At 41.9% G+C, this 19579-nt stretch overlaps 1 protein-coding gene across 10 annotated transcripts in view; it reads right to left on the bottom strand.

The window, feature by feature from the left end:
- The window catches only part of EFCAB6 (EF-hand calcium binding domain 6), a 296553-nt gene that overhangs the window by 271811 nt on the left and 5163 nt on the right, over positions 1-19579 (bottom strand). For 4 of the 10 annotated variants that reach the window (XM_058431312.1, XM_058431311.1, XM_058431309.1 and 1 more), the window contains exons 1-2: positions 19427-19505; positions 16226-16430 (exon numbers count right to left, since the gene is read on the bottom strand). The exons of 1 other annotated variant lie outside the window; for it this stretch is intronic. The gene's annotated coding sequence lies outside the window, so the exon portion shown is untranslated. Of the gene's footprint in view, positions 1-16225; positions 16431-19426; positions 19519-19579 lie in introns of those variants that run through there. 5 more of the 10 variants (XM_058431310.1, XM_032138757.2, XM_058431308.1 and 2 more) reach the window with 5 other exon arrangements.

Genomic DNA, 19579 nt, shown 5'->3' on the forward strand with positions numbered 1-19579 from the left:
GCAGCCGAAAGTCAGTGGCTGCCCAGGGTTGTGTGACGGGGACACTCAATCTCGCGCATTACCCGGCTCTCTAAGCACGTGGGGAACATCCACTGTTACTGCATTCCTTGTTGCAGTGATTGCTGATGCACAGAACCGTTCTCTTTATTTTACCCATAAATTCACTTCCTAATAACAATAAGGCATGCCAGGGCTTTGGCCTCATGCCTTATTACACCACCTGAGGAGTAAGATAATCACCCGGAAATGCACTGCCTGTTGTGCATTTTATTACTTGAATACAAAGTGATTCAATTCAAGAAACACTTAGTTGAAGACAGCATGAAAAAAAAAAATCATATGAAAAGTAATTCCTCCTAATGCCACGGAGTACACTGCAAGGAATAATCAATCCTCTTCCAGCGGGAGAATGGTCTGGATGACCTGTTGGGTCTCCTCCAGTTCTAATTTCTACCAATTGTGGGATCATAAAAGCTAGTGAGACTTCAATTACAATATGAGGATTCCAAAGGGCCAAATCTGGATCGTTCTGAAAATGGAGCCTATTGGGTGTTCTACCTAAACATTCTTGGTATAAGCATTTTCTAAGCAACCATTCTCTCAACCATCCATTATTCAGCAAACACTGTAGGCCACGCATTGGCTAGGGTCTAGGAAGAGAAAGAAATATAACCCACTCTGACCCTCTAGTCACCATTTAACTCAGAATGTTAAAGAAAATGGCAATATATTGTAAAAGGAAAGAACAAGGCATCCCTGCAGCATCTCCAACTAACACTACTGTAACCTGGAGAAATTCAGCATTGCTCTGTGGGGTACCTGTCTGACTACAGACTAACACTACTGTAGCCTAGAGAAATTCAGCATTGCTCTGTGGGATACCCATCTGGCTAGAGTGGGTGACAGTGTGAACTCTATCACTCTATCTCCAGGGTCAGATTAAAGACTTTTCCCAACAGACACCATCCATCAGTTCATCTGAAGGGGAGAAAGAGCTATTCCATTTGTAGATTCCTCAAGCAGAAATAACATGATTTTTTATTGTTATTAATACCACTGTTTTTAACTGCATTTATTTTCCATTTTTGAAAATGGATTTTTGAAAAAGGGCCGTGAAAGCAAGCATGTAGCTTTAAAACAGTGGTTCTCAAAAGTGTGGTGCCTGAACCAGCACTTTGAGACCTTTTTTCAGAAATGTACATTTCCAGGTTCCACCCAGACAAACTGACTCTCTGGGGGATGGGGCCCAGCCATCTGTATTTAATAAGCTTGAGACCAGTGCTTTAGAAGAACCTGAAGTTGATTGATAAGTATGAGTTTATAGTTTTTGCCTTTAAAGAGGTTCATGTGTAGAGTTTCCCACTTTATATCAAAATGAAGTTAAAAGCCAGCCACAAACATTAGGTTTAGGTCCTTCAACTAGCAATAACCAAGCATCTATTTTGCTGGGCACTGGGTGCTATCACATTTAATCATCAACCATGTGACAACCTTGTGAGTTAGACACTATTATCCATATTTTTAGAGGTGGAAAAATTAAACGCCAGAGAGAAAAGGTCAAATTTACTCAGTAACAGTGAAGCCAAGACACAAACTCCGGTGAATTTAATCCTTGGCTTTTTGTCCAATTGTGCCAGCATGTATATGTGTGTATACATATGCCTACATGCATGTGAGTGATTTGTGTGTATTCATATGTAAACAGATAAGAGTAATGAAGTTTTCATATATTTGATATGGCAATAAGAAAATCTGTGTATCAATCCACAAGAATGGATAACTTGAGTTTGCAAAACGGTTTAACAATTCTGCAACCTACTCAAGAGAACATGTAGAAAATTAAAAGCAAGCCATCTACATACATTTCTAATCAAATATGAGGATTCCAGCGTTCGTGCCACCAACATTTGAAGACCAGTCCCGCCTCCCCCATTCCAGTCTCATACTGCCCTAATATCTTAGACAGACTCTACTGGCAACCCCTAGTCTATTGTTCTAAACATAGGAATTATAAGAATGCAAGTTGATTTACAAATATATTCCAAATGATAGGGTATCACAAAAAACAATTTAGCCAGTCATCTGAATTCAATTTAGCAGAAAAATCTGAGCTTATAAACTGACCTGCCTCCACAGCTAGGCAACACTAGGGCCACGCATTTGGGACACAGTCTCCCTCCGCCAAGGGGCTCCCCAGGCCCTGTACAGCCCCTTGCCCTGCCCGAACCTCATCGTCACAGACAGTCTCCCCTCACACACTGTAAGACCCACCCCCACAAACCTAGAAATCAAATGAAAAACATAACAAACTGTGGAAAGTTAATATATTTTAATGGAGTAGGATATCACTGCTATAACTGGTAACTAGAAAATATGTAGAAACATCAAAACACGTTTAGGACAATATCAAGAGAACAAGTACAGTGGGGCATACACTATGAATACAATGATATGAAAATGTATTGTCACAAATGGACAGGGACTAAAAGATATGACAAAAATTGCTACCTGGGGATGATGGAGACATTGATCTTTTATGTTAAATGTTCTTTAATAACCGTGTCATGGCATGTTCTAGACATCATGCCTACCAGTGCCCACTAGGCAGGACAGGAGCTGGCTCCTGCCCACATCTCCCCTCTCATGGCCCCATGGGTCCCTCGGCCTTGAGACCTCCTGGAACGTCACTTTCTGGAGAGGCTTCTCTGACCACCCTGCATCTTCCTTGTAGAGTCTCTCACACAGCCTGCACTACTCCGGCACTGCACATACCCCAACTTTGCGTTACACTTTTAGTTGGGAAATTATGAACTCCATTATAAGCTCCATGAAACAAAAGGGTGTGTTTACACCACTCTACCCCCAGCCCCAAAGTACTCAGCACGTAACTGCTGCTCCAAATTACTGACAAATAAATGGTTTTCACAGCCCTGCCATTCAGACAGCACTCGCCTCCCAACACACACACACACACACACTACACACTCACCACATACTCTCACCATACAGTCACCACACACAATACACACTCACCACATATACACCACACACACACACCCCTTCATCACACACATGTACCACACGCAGCTCACCCCTCACAGAAACACACACACCACACACAACTCACCCCCCACAGAAACACATACACCACAGACCACTTACCCCCCACAGACACACACCACACACACAGAGTAGCACACATGCACACCACATGTCCTTCTACTCCTGTATTTTATTGAAGAGTCTCTTTTTCCCACCATTCAAGGTAGAAGTTTCCACGCCATCCATGATTCCTCACTCATCTCTCTACTGACAACTGGTGGCCGGTGTCAGCCAGGTTTCCTTAATGAACACCCTCGACCCCATGACTGTTCAGTGTCTGTCTTCCCTGTCAGATATTAATGCCGTGGGGGCCAGGGTCGGTTTTGATCATGTGCTCAGCACGTCATCCTCCAAAAAATGATGAATGTTAAGTTGAACTAAATTAAGTAATTGTGTTTTGTATTAGTTTACACTAGCATGTATGTCTTGCTGCCCCAAATACAGAGCCTAAAGAAAAAAGCTTATAGTGTTTTGTTTGTAATACTCTTTATCATGGATATAAAAGTCTCATTTCAGGAGCTATCTCAGAAATTCACTATTACCTCATGAATATCATCAGACCCACCACGCCTGATGTAATGATAGACACAGATATGGCAACCGAGAAAAAACAAGTCGTGTCAGAAACACTGACCACAAGTGTGCTGTCAAACATCTCCAAACAGTTTCACTCGAAGCCTTTTAAAATGTAAGAGCTGGAGACAATTACGCTCTCTCCCAGCTCCTATAAGCAGACAAGGAGTGCTGAGCACATCCTATTTATAGTCAAGCCAAGTCCAAGCAAGTCCTCAGCTCCTGCAAAGTCGCAATGGTTTCCCAGCTTCAGGGTTCAGGAACTAGAAGTCTTGCTGCTGCTGCCACCTATCGCAGGAAATGTGAATCTAGGTTCAAGAAAAGCTGGATTGTCGAGTGGGCCCTGCTGTCTCGCAGTGACGTGGGTGGAATCGTTCTCTGAACTCACTGCATTTTGTTGTCTAGTATTTCCATTCATGCTGAGCACCAAATTAAGGTCATCCACTGTTAAAACGTATAAGCCAATGCTTGCTGATGTGATATATATGAGAATGCCTACAAAATTTTGGCACAGGAGTCAGCACTCAGTAAATGCTTGTTGCCTGGATGACGGACACAAACCAGATAGAAGTGGCAATGGTAACATGATCAACTTTTAAAGCACCTTTCTCTTGAGACCTGAAGCCCCGCACAATGACCTGGCCGCCTACTGTGCAAAAGCTGTATCGGTGAGCCCAGATGCCCAGGGAGGAGGAGCATCTCACCTGGCTTTGGTACTGCCTGAGACGGTGCTGTTGCCTTTGGGAGCATTTGTTTTGGTGCTATTGTTTTGGTGTTTTGGTGCTATTGTTTTGGTGTTTTGGTGCTATTTAGTTTCATTCCCTTCAAGATAAAATATTTCTGACTTTGGGAATGCTGAAAAATAAGAGAGCAATGGGGTTAGCACAGATTGGTGGACAGATTTTCTTATTCGGCCTATGCAAGCTACAAGAATGGAGCCTTTGGGTTTGTCAAACAATCCAACAATTTGCAAGCTACTGGAGAACTATGTAGGAAACCTTATGCAAATCACGTGAATTTCACACTAAATTGTAAGATTCTCGGGTGGAGAGATTTTATGTGACCACTGTACAAGCATCACTTCTCTTCTCATGTCTCAATCCAATACACACACATACGCACACACACACACACACACACATACCCACCCCTACTGTGGTCCCTTCTGTCTTCCTCACAACAACCAGCATAATCATTTCAAATGCTAATCTCCTTGTGTTACTTTCTTACTTAGAACACTCCCGTCGCCTCCTAGTGCTCTTAGAACCAAGACCAAAGTCCTTGGTGTCTTTGTGGCTGCAGCACGGGCCCTCCCCTGCTTCTCTGCTGCCACCCTCCCCCGCTTCTCTGCTGCCACCCTCCCCCAGCTCCCTCTGCCTCAACCACACCGGCAGTCCCTCAAATGTGCTCATTCCCAAGCAAGAGTTTTTTTCTCTTCACCTGCTGTAACCTCTACTTAGACCACCTATTCCACGCCCCTCTCTGACTAATGAATGCCTCCTTGTCCTAACAATCAATGGTTCTCACATTTGAGTGGACATCAGGATCACCTGGAGAGCTTGTTCGAAACAGATTGCTGGGCCCACTCCAGATTCCCATTCCAGTCCTGGGTCGGGGTGGGGCCTAAGAATTTGCATTGCTGGCCAGGTGCGGTGGCTCACACCTGTAATCCCAGCACTTCGGGAGGCCAAGGCAGGTGAATCATGAGGTCAGGAGTTCAAGACCAGCCTGGCCAAGATGGTGACACCCCCATCTCTACTAAAAATACAACAATTAGCCAGGTGTGGTGGCGGGTGCCCGTAATCCCAGTTACTTGGGAGGCTGAGGCACAGAATTGCTTGAACCCTGGAGGCAGAGGTTGCAGTGAGCCAAGATTGTGCCACTGCACTCCAGCCTGGGCAATAGAGCAAGACTCCATCTCAAAAAAAAAAAAAAAAAAAAAGAATTTGCATTGCTGACCTCTTCCCAGGAGATGCTGGTGCTGCTGGGTGGGACATCACTCTGAGAATTGAGGCCCTAAATTTCAGTTCAAATGCCACTTCTTCAGGGAGCCTTCCTTGACACCTCATGCTAGGCTGGCTTCCCTTCCATGCTTTCACAACGACCTCTGTTGTCCTTCATAGCCTTAGTCCAGTTTGTAATGATGTAGCTATTGGGATAAGTCTTTGATTAAGGCTTGTCTCCCACTAGACTTTCAGTTTCACAAAGACTAGAGCCAAGGCAACTGACATCATCACTACGTCTCCAGACCCGAGGCCAGTGACTAGTGTTCAGAGGTATTAAAAATGAACGCGTGAGTGGATTTGCTTCAGCTGCTGAAGCTTGACAACACAAGGTAGACAATGCCTGCCTGCGGCCTCCTGCCTGGAGTCCTCTCTCTAATCAGTCAGCAAGTGATGTCAATTTTACTTGGAGAACACCTCTTAAATCTATCTTCTGCCTCTCTGCATCCCTGAGGTCACTGTCCAGTTCATGTGCACTCACTGAGATTACAGAAACAGCCTCCGATCACTTCTGGGTCTCCAACTTCACCTCTGATTCATCCTCCTCTGTTGCAGGATTTACCTTTCTACAGTAGAGGCATAATTATGGTACTCCCTTGATAAAAACACACAATGCAGCTGGGAGCAGTGGCTCACACCTGTAACTCCAGCACTTTGGGAGGCCAAGGCTGGAGGATCGATTGCTTGAGGCCAAAAGTTCAAGACTAGCATGGGCAACACAGTGAGATCTCGTCTTTACAAAAAAAAAATTTTTTTTAATTAGCCAGGTAGGGTGGTGTGCCTGTAGTCCCAGCTGCTCAGGAGGCTGAGATGGGAGGATCACTTGAGCCCAGGACTTCAAGGTTGCAGTGAGCTATGATCACACTGCTGCACTCCAGCCTGGGTAACAGAATGAGAATCTGTCTCCACACACACACACAAAAACATGTACAATATCAAATTACACATGTGTTAAAATTTCATAGGATTATTCACCAAGGAAAAAGATATGCACACTGTTAAAAACTAGTGAAATGTGAATAAAGTCTTTAGTTAATATTGACTTTAGTTAAATTGATGTGGTACCAGTGTCAATTTCCCAGTTTCAATAATTATAGTTAATAATTATAGTTATTCTGTAAGATATTATCACTGGGAGATGCTGGAAGTACAGAGGAACACAGTACTAATTTTATAACTTTTATGTGAATCTAAAATTATTTCAAAATAAAGTTTTTTAAAAACATGCAATAGTCCAGTTCCAAAATGGCAGCATAGAAGCAAGCTGGCTTCACTCTCACCTGAAAACCAAATGTAAATATACAGTGCCAACATTATCACCAGGAATATCCCAGAACTCTCATATGAAGATGAAACAGATCTTGGGGCCACAGCTATGAGGGGACAGTAAAAGAATTCAACTTCCACATCTACAACGCCCCTCCCCCCATTCTGCCTGGCACCAAGCATGCAAGAAATTTCCCCCCAATTCACTGTTTCTACACTGGGAAACGTGAGATTGAGGTGGACAACCAGCTTCTCCACCATCTTGGGTTCCCTGGCAGGAGACCTATCCCTGCCTTAATCCATCACAAGTGCCTGAAGGGAGAAACATCCCTGAGGACAGACAGAGGTAAAGAGGGGGAGGTGGGACTACCATCTCCAGCTCTTGAAACTCTGCTCTATAACTCAACAAAAGGAGACAGCAAATCAGAGTGTATTTTCAGCAGTCACATGCTGTAGGAGGTTTGTCTTACTGGTCGCCTGGACACAAACCCTAGCCAACCTTCCCACACTGCTGGGACATCCCCTTTGGGACCTCCCCCATTCAGGAAGGTCAGCATTCCAAGCAGTTACTAGAGTCAAGGTGAACCTGAGCTCAAGGTACCAACAACTACAGCAGAAAAGGAGGCAGCAACCTAGCAGTAAAGAACTTCTAAGAAAATATATCCAATGAAAACAAAGCAAAAAGTCCAGAGAAGACTGGAATAGATAACTTCAATGCAAAAACACAGATGTGCATCCACAAAAAAGCAGCAGCAAACAGGGAATCATGATTTCCCCAAGCAAACAAAGCAAGGAATCAGTAACTGATCCTAATGAAATAGTGATATCTGAGCTGTCTGTCCAAGAATTCAAAATAGCAATTTTAAGGAAACTCTGTGATTTCCAAGATAACACAGAAAATTGATTCAGAACTTTATCAGAGAAATTGAGCAGAGATTGAAATAATTTTTAAAAAAATCAAGTGGAAATCTTGGAACTGAGAAATACATTTGCTGAACTGAAAAATTCATTAACGGCTACCAACAGCAGAATGTATCGAGAAAAGGAAAGAATCAGTTAACTTGAAGACAGGCTATTTGAAAATACACTCAGAGGAGAAAAATGAAAAAAAAAAAGAATGAAAAGCAATGAAGATCACCTATAAGATATAGAAAATTTCCTCAAAAGATGAGATTTAAAAAAATTATTGGTATTCAAGGGAATTGAGCAAGAGCAAGGGGTACAAAGCTTATTCAAATAAATAATAATGGAAAACCTTCCAAGACTTGAGAAAGATATAAATATCCAGGTACACAAAGGTCAGAGAACAACAAACAGATTTGACCCAAATAAGACTATTCCAAGGCATATAATAAACTCCAAGTCAAGAACAAGAGAGAATCCTAAAAACAGCAAGAGGAAAAAAAAACTAATAACATACAAAGGAGCTCCCATTCATCTGGCAGCAGACTTCTTAACAGAAATCATATAGCCAGGAGGGAAGGGAACAAATTTTCAAAGTTCTAAAAGAAAAGAAAAAAAAAAAAAACTGTCATCCAAGAATATTATATCCAGCAAAGTTATCCTTTAACTATGAAGGAGAGATAAAGTCTTTCTCAGACAAACAAAAGTTGAGAGAATTCACCACCACCAGACCTGTCTTACAAGAAATGCCAAAGGAATTCAATCTGAAAAAAAGAAAACACTAACATTCAGAAAAAAAACAAAAGATATAAAACATGCTGGTAAAATTAAGTACACAGACAAACTCTAATACTGGAATTGTGGTGTGCAATCTATTCATAACTCTAGCATGAAGCCCAAAAGAGAAATCTCTTAAAAACAATAATAGCTACTACAACCTGTTGAGATAGGTAATATAAAAAGTATGTAAATTGAGACAACTAAAAGTCAAAATGTGGAACAGATAGAATTAGTGTAGAGTTTTTTTCATTTTTTGTTTGTTTATATTCTTTTTTCTGACCTAAGATGAGCTGTCATCTTTTTAAAATAATTTGTTATATCTATAAGATGTTTCTGTAAGCCTCATGGTAACTATAATGCAAAAACCTAAAAAGCAATGGATTAAAACATACTACCAGAGAAAATCACTTAACCACAAGGGAAGACAGTAAGAAAGGAAGGAAGGGAAGACTTAAAACAAACAGAAAAAAGCAACAAAATAGCAACAGTAAGTTCTTACTCATCAACAATAACACTGAATGTTAATTGACTCGGTTCTCCAATTAAAAGGCATAAAGTGGCTGAATGGATTAAGAAACAACACCCAACAATATGCTGCCTACAAGAAACCCACTTCACCTATAAAGACTCACATAGACTGAAAGTGAGGGGATGGAAAGGATATTCCATGCAAATGAAAACCATAATAAGAGCAGGAATAGCTTTACTTGTATTAGATAAAATAGACTACAAATCAAAGATTATCAAGCAGTGTGAAAAACAGGTGAGATGTCCCCTGAACTGACAAGAGGCTGTGTGCTGCTACATCCTGCACCCAGCACTGACATCCCACTGCCATCATCACCATGCCCAAGAGAAAGGTTGAATAGGACATGAAAGAAGATAAAACCAGCTGTGTGGCTCACACCTGTAATCCCAGCACTTTGGAGGCCAAGGAGGGTGGATCACCTGAGGTCAGGAGTTCAAGACCAGCCTGACCAACATGGCGAAACCCTATCTCTACTAAAACTATGAAAAATTAGCCAGGCATAGTGGGGAGTGCCTGTAATCCCAGCTACTCAGGGAGGCTGAAGCAGGAGAATTGCTTGAACTCAGGAGGCAGAGGTTGCAGTGAGCCTAGATCGTGCCACTGCACTCCAGCCTGGGTGACAGAGCAAGATTCTATCCCCCCCCCAAAAAAAAGATAAAACCAAGATGAAGCACAAATCACAGAGATCTGCAAGCTTGTCTGCTAAACCTGCTCCTCCAAAGCCAGAGTCCAAGCCTAAAAGGGCCCCTACAAAGAAGAGAGAGAAGGTACCCAAAGGGAAAAAGGGAAAAGCTGATATTGGCAAGGAGGAGAATACGCCTGCACAACATGGAGATGCCAAAACAGACCAGGCACAGAAAGCTGAAGGTGTTGGAGATGCCAAGTGAAGTGTGTGCATTTTTAATAACTGTGTACCTCTGATGACTGTACAGTTTGAAATACTATTTTTAATCAAGTTTTATAAAAATGCAGAAGCTATATTGTTAGCACACTTCATTGTTGTCTTTTTAATAGAATGTCTTCAAAACTAGACTGATGTGGAAAAAACACCTTTCTCTTCTAGTTTTGAGAGACTTCCTCTTGGCTCCCACAAGGAGGGATTTCTTGGCTTTGACACACATAGCCACTTTAGCATGAAAATCTTAAGGAGGGGAAAACAAATTTATTTTTATGTCCTCTTTTCTCTTTCCACCTTCAGCATAGACTTAACTCCCTTAAACTGTGATACCTATTGGGACCTAACCCTCAATAATTGCTTATCAGCGTCTCAGGCAATCTGGACTTCCCAGTGAAACCACTGAGATGGTGCCCCTCAAAAGAGCAGTGGTTCTCTTTCTAGGTTGTGGATCTTTAGATAAATTCTCCCATTTTCATTTCATTTCCTGAAAGTCATGCTTGGCTCATGAAAAGTTGTTCAACCCTCACTCTAAACTCTTCCTGTTCAGAGCATCAAATGAAAACTTCATAGGGTTTGATAGTGGCTTTCTGATTTTTGGTAGTCCATTGAAGAAGGGAGTTTGAAAGTTGTTAAATACTGTTAATGATTGTCTGCCCATGTCCTGTTGAAATACCATGATTGGTTATGGAAAGTATCTTTAATAAAGCTGGGTACAGTTTGGCTTGGGAAAAAAATCAAAACCTATCAAAAAAGAAAAAGAAGGTCACTATATAATGATAAAGGGATCAATTCAGAAAGAGGATATAACAATTATAAATATATATGCACACCATGCCAGAGCTCACAAAGACCTGAAGTTAAACATTACTAGATCTAAAAGGAGAGACAGATTGCAATACAATAATATTAGGATACTTCAAAACACTTCACTCTCAGTAATGAATAGATCATCCACATAGAAAGTCAACAAAGAAACACTGCCATTAAACTACAAACTAGACCTAATAGGGCTAACTGATATTTACAGAACATTTCACCCACTGCTTCAGAATACACATTTCATTTCCTTTTTCTTTCTTTAGAGATGGGGTCTTGCTGTATTGCCCAGATTGGACTCAAAACTCCTGGGCTCAAGTGATCTTCCCCTCAGCCTCCCAAGTATCTAGGATTATAGACACACACCACTGTACCCAGCTAGAATACATATTCTTTTCATCAGCACATGGAAAATTCTCCAGAATAGACCACATCTTAGGCCACAGAACAAGTCTCAACAAATTCAAAAAAGTAGAAATCATATTAAGTATCTTTTATCATCACAATGGAATAAAACTATAAATCAATAACAAAAGGAACCTCAGAAACTCACAAACACATGGAAATTAAACAACATACTCCTGAATGACCAATGAATCAATGAAGAAATTAAGAAGGATATTTTAAAATTTCTTGAAATAAATGAAATGAAAATCCAACACACCAAAGTCTATGGGCTACAGCAAAAGCAGTACTAAGAAGGAAGTTTATAATAATAAATGCTTATGTCAAAAAAAATAAAAAAATAGAAAGACTTCAAAAAAACAACCTAACGATGCACTTCAAGGAGCTAGAAAAGCCAGAACAAAGCAAACCCAAAAGTAGTAGAAGGAAAGATATTATAAAGATCAGTGGCTGGACACGGAGGCTCACACCTGTAATCCCAGCACTTTGGGAGGCTGAGTTGGAAGATTGCTTGAAGCCAGGAGTTCAAAACCAGCCTGGGCAATATGGCAAGATCCCATCTCTACAAAAACTTTTTTAAAAAAATTAGCTGGAAATGGTACTGGCATGCACCTGTAGTCCTAGCTACTCAGGAAGCTGAGGCAGGATTGCTTGAGCTCAGCAGTTTGAGGTGCAGTGAGCTATGATCCTGCTACTGCACTTCAGCCTGGGCAACAGAGTCCTGTCTCAAAAAAAAATCAGAGGATAAATAAACACAATTGAGACAAGAAAAAAATACAGAGAATCAATGAAACATGATTTGGTTTTTTGAAAAGATAAAGTCAACAAACCTTTGGCTAGACTAAGAAAAAAAGAGAGAAGACCCAAGCTGGAAGAGAATAAGTCAAATTAGCCTTGTTCACAGATGACATGATCTTATATTTAGGAGAAAACCAAACACTCCACCAAAAACCTGTTAGAACTGATAAGTTCAATAAAGTTGCAGAATGCAAAGTCAACATACAAAAATTGGTGGCATTTATACATACCAACAGCAAACAAACTGAAAAAGAAAGCAAGGAAGCAAATCCATTTACAATAGCTACAAAGAATAGAAAATACCTAAGAATCAATTTAACCAACAAAATGAAAGATTGATACAAGGAAAACTATAAAACACTGATGAAAGACATTGAAGAGGACACCAAAAATCGGAAAGTTATTTCATGCTCATGGATTGAAAGAATTAATACTGTTAAAATGGCAATACTACCTAAAGCAATTTACAGATTCAGTGCAATGTGGTACATATACCCAATGGAATATTATCCAGCCATAAAAAAGAATAAAATTCTGCCATTTGTAGCAACATGGATAGAACTGGAGGTCCTTATGTGACATTCTGATTAAAAAATGAGATAAGCCAAGCACCGAAAAGAAGATTGTTGCATGTTCTCACTCATATGGAGGAGCTCAAAAAGTGGATTTCACAAAGATAGAGTAAATCGGTGGTTAGCACAGGCCAGGAAAGGTAGAGGGGAGGAGAGGATGAAGAGAGGTTGATTAATGGGTACAAATATATGGTCTGATGGAAGAAATAACACCTAGTGTTAGATAGATCAGTAAGGTGACTATAGATTACAATAACCTATTGTAAATTTCAAAATAGCTAGAAGAGAAGAATTTGAATGGTTCTAACATAAAGAAAAGACAAATATTTCAGGCGACGGATATCCCAAGTATACTGATTTGATCTTTACAAATTATATGAATGTATTAAATTATCCCATGTACCCTAGAACTATGTACATGGATTATGCATCAATAAAAATAAATAAAATTTCTTTTAAGAAAGAAAAATAGGGCTGGGAGCAGTGGCTCATGCCTGTAATCCCAACGTTTTGGGAGGCCTAGGTGGGCAGATCACTTGAGGCCAGGAGTTGGAGACCAGCCTGGTCAACATGGCAAAATCCTGACTTTACTAAAAATACAAAAACTTAGCTGGGCATGGTGGTGGGTGCCTGTAATCCCAGCTACTCAGGAGGCTGAGGTACAAGAATCGCTTGAACCCGGGAGGCGAAGGTTGCAGTGAGCAGAGATCACACCACTGCACTCCAGCCTGGGTGATCAAGTAAGACTATCTCAAAAGAAAAGAGAGGAGAGGGGAGGGGAGAGGAGAGGAGGGGAAGGGAAGGGAAAAAAGAGAAGAAGCAATGCTTCTCCAGGGCATAAAGACTGAAATTCAATTTTTTTTTTTTTTTTTTTTTTGAGAGGAAGTCTCAGGCTGGAATGCAGTGGTGCAATCTCGGCTCACTGCAACCTCACCTTCAGGGCTCAAGTGATCCTTGCACCTTAGCCTCAGCCTCCTGAATAACTGGGACTACAGGTGCATGCCACCACATCTGGCTAATTTTTGTAGAGGCAGGGTTTCGCCATGTTACCCAGGCTGGTCTCGAACTTCTGGCCTCAAGTGATCCTCCCACCTCAGCCTCCCGAAGTGTTGGGATTACAGGTATGAGCCACTGCACCAGGCCTGAAATTCAAACTCTTAATTGTGGGGTAGAAGGTCATTCATACAATTAACCACCTGGCTTCAGGTGATCCTTCCAGACGCCATGACCTCCAGGCATGCTACGTTCTTACCCAGTGCTCCCAATACACTACATAGTTCCTCACTTCTGAGCTTTGGTTCATGCCTGTGCTAGAATTTCCTTCACTCTTCTGCACCTGGCACACTTCAATTAATCTTTCAAAACTGAGGGTATATCCCCTTCCTTCAGGAGACCTTCCTATTGTCCTTAAACAAAATTAATCATGCCTTTACAAAGAACTGAAGTCTTATAGGTGTGCTTTGCTAACTGTTTCATTTAATAAAGAAAAGAACCAAAAGATAAAAGCCACTCGTAATTCCATCACTTTGCCATGGGGCTGCAGATGTGGTGGGTAAAATATCAAGTAAAAGTTCTAATATTTTCCCATCTGTTCCTCTAGTTCTACCTCAATTTTCACTTTGATTCTGTGCTTCCAGACCTTTATGTTGGCCCCTGCTAGACAACAAGTCCCTCCAGTGGACTCCACTTACCTTTTTACACTCAACATGGCATAGCATGCAGTAAGCATCCCACTAATCTTTGCTCTTGATGGACCGCAGTTATCAACACTATGACTGCAAGGGATAGAAGCTTAGGCTAATTTTACACTTGATTTTGAAAGCTAAACAAGGTTCTGAGTACGACCAAGGCACTGTGAGGAGTTCTGTAGCTCACCCCTAACTTTACACCATCCTCAGCTGAGGTTTTCAAAATAAAGAGAATTTTGAGACACTAATGAATGTGATTACTTCAGAACTTGGTGAGGTAGAAATTGGCAAGGATCATAAAAATTAATACCCCCAAAATAAGCATCAAGTCACAGACCATCAAATACACTTCTTAACCAAGGGGAAAAACACAATCAGAAGGCTATCTCACTGATATATTTGTTTATTTGCCAGAGAAGTATTGATGTCCAGTTTTAAACACATGCTATTTATATCAGAATCATAACAAAAGTGCCATCCATCTGCCTTGGCATCAAGAGAAAACATAATTCAACACAAGAGTAAAAAGTGTGCACAGCCAAATAGAAATGGCACCAGAAGCAAAAATTGCTGGAACTGTATCATGGAGGGGGGTGTGGAAATTATCAGTCGACTAAATTGGAAAAAATTGTAAGCAACACAAAAGGTTTTGGCAGTTAAATCCAAACACTTGAGAAAAATCTTCTTGTCTGTACTGATATCAAATGGATGTTCTGTTATATTTTGGGACACATCAACTATCAAGTTCCCTTTATAGCCTTCCACACACTTCCATACATACATTGGTCATTTACTGAGCATCTACATTCTTGGACAGCGGAAAAATCAAAAGCTTTGGTATCAAGCAGGCATAGGGTCAAACTGGCTCCACTATCTATCACAAGAACTTGCAAGTTAATTAACCGCCTCCTGACTCAGTTTCCTCATTTGAAAAAGGGAGATACAGTTGCCTTCCATATCCATGGGTTCCACATCCACGGATTCAACAGTGGATTGAAAATATTCAGGAAAAATATGGATGTTGATGTCTGTACTGAATATGTATGGATTTTTTTCCTTGTCTCAATGATATGGTATAATGATTTCCATAGCATTTACATTGCATTAGGTATTGTAAGTAATCTAGAGATAATTTAAAGCATATGGGAGGATTATGTAGCTTATATGCAAATAATACACCATTTTATATAAGGGACTTGAACATCCATGAATCTAGGTATCTTCGAGTGGGTGCTGAAACGAATCTCCCACAGATACTGAGGGACAACTGGAATATCTCTCCTTTAAGCAAGTATTCTTAACATGGAATCACGGTCTATGTGTGTGCTTTTATAGCCCTACAGACTTACTGAGATGCAAAACTGTGTGTGAGATAATTTTTCTAGAGCACTTCTCAAAAGGCAGGTGACCCCAAAATGGTAAATGCCACTGCTCTAAAGGTGTAGATGGATCACAGGTGATATTCATGAAGTGCTTGGCACACAGTGAGCTTTAGCTATTTGGTAGCTGTTATTTTTAGGTCCCGAGGATATACAGAAAGATAAATCAGACAGAGCATTTGGCCAAAAATAAAAAATAAAAAAGGTATACAGTTATAGGTGTCAGAATATCAGAATAAAATAACAGAGAAAAAAACAAAAAGTGAGTCCAGAAAAAAACCCAGCAGGAAGAACTGGCAGGATGGAAACACCAGGAGTGCCAAGGCAGTGAGATGACCACTGCCCAGGGATCCCCAATGCTTAGGCAGGGGTTGGCATATGGCAGGTGCTCAATGAATAATTGCTAAGTAAATGAGCAAACAAATGACTGAAACCAACCCAGGATGCAGGATAACACCATTTACAATGTCCCAGGGGGAAAACTACATTCAGAAGGTGTTACTGAAAACTTACTATTCAGAAATCTTCAATTTCAAATATTCAGTTCAAATGCTAGAGTCCACATTCTCTCCCTGAAGAGTGAGGACATTAAGCCCACACTTTTGTCGTTGGGCAGTAATCTAGGCCCTTCCAATCCTCTGTGATGAGCCCTGTGAGAAATTTATTTTAGAAATAGGTTGGACCTATTTTTCCAGATGAATCAAAAGGCCTTATTTCCCTGGAAAAAAAATAAATTTTATTACCTTCTATTTTTTTAATTTTATTTTTCCATGAGTTGACAAGAAGCTCCCAGCTAAATTTCCAGCCCAACTTTATTAACCATTATAGATGATCTGAGTATTCCTCCTTTCTGATACCTTCCTATTCTGTCTATATTTTTAATGATTCTGATTTACATGTTTCTATTTTATCACATTGTAGTTATTCTTACAAGTCATCTCAAAGCCTTGGCAGGACTTGTAGAATATATAAATATTTGAGAGTGATAGCATACTCATCAAGAACATAGGTTATTATCAGGCAGTCCTGGAGGTGGAGCCATACTCACTACCATTTATCAGCTTTGTTAAGTCCCTTAAACTCTCTGTGTCCCTGTTGCCTTTTGTTTTGGTTTTTCGTCTGGTTTTGGTTTTGTCTGTTTTGAGATGGAGTTTTACTCTTGTTGTCTAGGCTGCAGTGCAATGCTGTGACCCGGGCTCCTGCAAACTCTGCCTCCCAGGTTCAAGAGATTCTCCTGCCTCAGCTTCTGGAGTAGCTGGGATTACAGGTGCCTGCCACCATGCCTGGCTAATTTTTTGTATTAGTAGAGATGGGGTCTCACCACGTTGGCCAGGCTGGTCTCAAAACTCCTGACCTCAGGTGATCCAACCACCTCGGCCTCCCAAAGTGCTGGGATTACAGGTGTGAGTCACCGCGCCCAGCCTGTTTTGTTTTTTGAGACAGGGTCTCACTCTGTCGCCCAGGCTGGAGTGCAGTGGCATGATCATGGCTCACTGCAACCTAAAACTCTTGGGCCCAAGTGATCCTCCCATCTCAGCCTCCTGAGTAGCTGGAAGTACAAGCACATGCCACCATAGATATGGGGGGGTCTCACTTTGTTGCCTGGGCCGGTCTCGAGCTCCTGGCCTCAAGTGATCCTACTGCCTCAGCCTCCCAAAGTGGTAGGATTATAGGCATAAGCCACCACACCCAACTTGTACTTTTTCATAGCCAACTTGTGACGACTAAATTTAAAAAGTATGAGGGATCAAACTGTGCTTGGCACATAGTAAGTGTTCAATTAGTATTAGCCAGTAGTAGTAGTAGTATTTGCTGTAGTAGAAATAGAAGTAGTAAAACTGTGGACAAAGAGATGGAAAGAAAAAGTAACAAATGGTACCTGAAACAAAGTAAACAAAATAGCAGTGAAAGATCAAAACTAAAAGTAGAAAATGAAGCTTTTAGTACTGAAAGGGTATCATATTCATGTTATCCCTATTCACAGTCTTTTCAAACCTGTCTCAGTCGTTAACAACCAGTGGCCTCCCACCAGATTCCTGATCTGGGCAGGCACCAGGCTACTAAACATCCTCATGGAGCTGGTTCTGTCTCCAGGTGCCAGTCAGCTGCAGAGATCACAGCATGGGTGCTATAGAGATCTCTGTACAAGGGGAAGTAGATAGCTGGAACAGGGCAGTTTTTCCCTGGAGAGCGAAATTGTATTACAGTCTCAGGTAAGCACTTCTTGATAAATATCCATGATCACCTATCATGAACCAAGCATTAAAATGAGCATAGAGGAAAAACGGAAAGCACAGATAACTAAAATAAAATCCTCATCCTCAAAGGATCGTGCAATAAGACTGGATAGGAGGCAAATATCTTCACATATAATCAAAGGGGCCATTTCTGACTCACTTTCATACCCCTAGAACTTAGACAAGTAAACGTTTGCTGAATTGAAGGCAATGGATAAAAGATATGAACTGTAGTGTATGAAAGTAGAATTTATTTACAGCATTTCTGTTAAAGCCACCCATTTAGGAGCACATATTAAATTAGGCCAAGCCGGGTGGATCACTTGAGGTCAGGAGTTTGAAACCAACCTGGCCAACATGGTGAAATCCCATCTCTACTAAAAATACAAAAATTAGCTGGGCGTGGTGGCAGGCGCCTGTAATCCCAGCTACTTGGGACACAGAGGCACGAGAATCGCTTGAACTCGGGAGGTGGAGGTTGCAGTGAGCTGGGATAGCTGCACTCCAGCCTGGGTAACAGAGGAAGACCCCATCAGGAAAGAAAAGGAGAGGGGAGGGGAGGGAAGGGGAGGGGAGCGGAGGGGAAGGGGAGGCGAGGACAGGGGAGGGGAGGAGAGAGGAGGGGAGGAAGGAAAGAAAGGGGAAGGGAAGGGAGGGGGGGAGGGAGAAAAGAAAAAAGAAAAGAAAAGAAAAGAAAAAGAAAAGAAAAGAAAAGAAAAGAGTCCTCTTAACAGGGGCAAGACATCCTGAAAGGCAAAGATTTGGAGAGAAAGGAAGGAAGTAGACAGAGGGGTGATTTGGACAACCTTCAAGTAAGCCCTATACAGATGTATACCTCACAAAGTGCTTCCAAACAAAATTTCTGAGGGAGGCAGGGGTAATTTATTTGCAGGCTGTGGGAGAAGAGTATAAAAGAGCAGAGATTTTGCCGTGAGACAGAAATGAGTTTGAATTCTGGCTCAGAAACTTCCTATGATAGTTGTGTGACTTTGGAAAAGCCCCTTCACCCCATAGGTTTCAAGTCCTCGTCTGTCTACAGGAGAGAGTCTATCATGATATTCACAAGACTGCTGTGGGCACAAATGAAATCAGGGGCATCTGAGACATGTTTTTGTAAACTGGAGAGATTTAGGACGTTTCCACACACATTTCCCAGCTGATTCTCACAGAGATGCAGGGAGGAAGAAGACGTCACCACCGTCAGCGTTGTTTATCGTTCTTCTCCACATTATCAGGTAAGCTACGGGAACAGGGGCCCTGCTATTCCCCACAGGGCCCCAGGGCCTACAACATGCCTGGCACAAGCAGACGCGCCATGAACACCTGCTGGGTGAATAAACGAATCACCACCTCTTCGTCCCTAGGGGTGGGCGGCAGCGCCGGCCTTCTCAGGGCAGTGAGACCCACAGAGCTGCTTGCCCGCCCGGCCCCTCCTCGGCCTGTCGCACGCGCGTGGCCACCCCGAATACAGCCTTACCGGGGACCCCTCCTCGATTCTCCGCCTAGCTGGGCAGGCACCCGCGTGCGCCGACCCCCAAGCCGCGGGGTCTCAGAGGGGCTGCCCATTCGGCGTCTCTAGGACGCTGTTGCCCGAGAGACGACGGCAGTCGCTGATTGGAGAAGGAGCCTA

Source organism: Hylobates moloch, unplaced genomic scaffold (assembly GCF_009828535.3).
Source record: "Hylobates moloch isolate HMO894 unplaced genomic scaffold, HMol_V3 SCAFFOLD_19, whole genome shotgun sequence".
Classification (NCBI taxonomy): Eukaryota; Metazoa; Chordata; class Mammalia; order Primates; family Hylobatidae; genus Hylobates; species Hylobates moloch.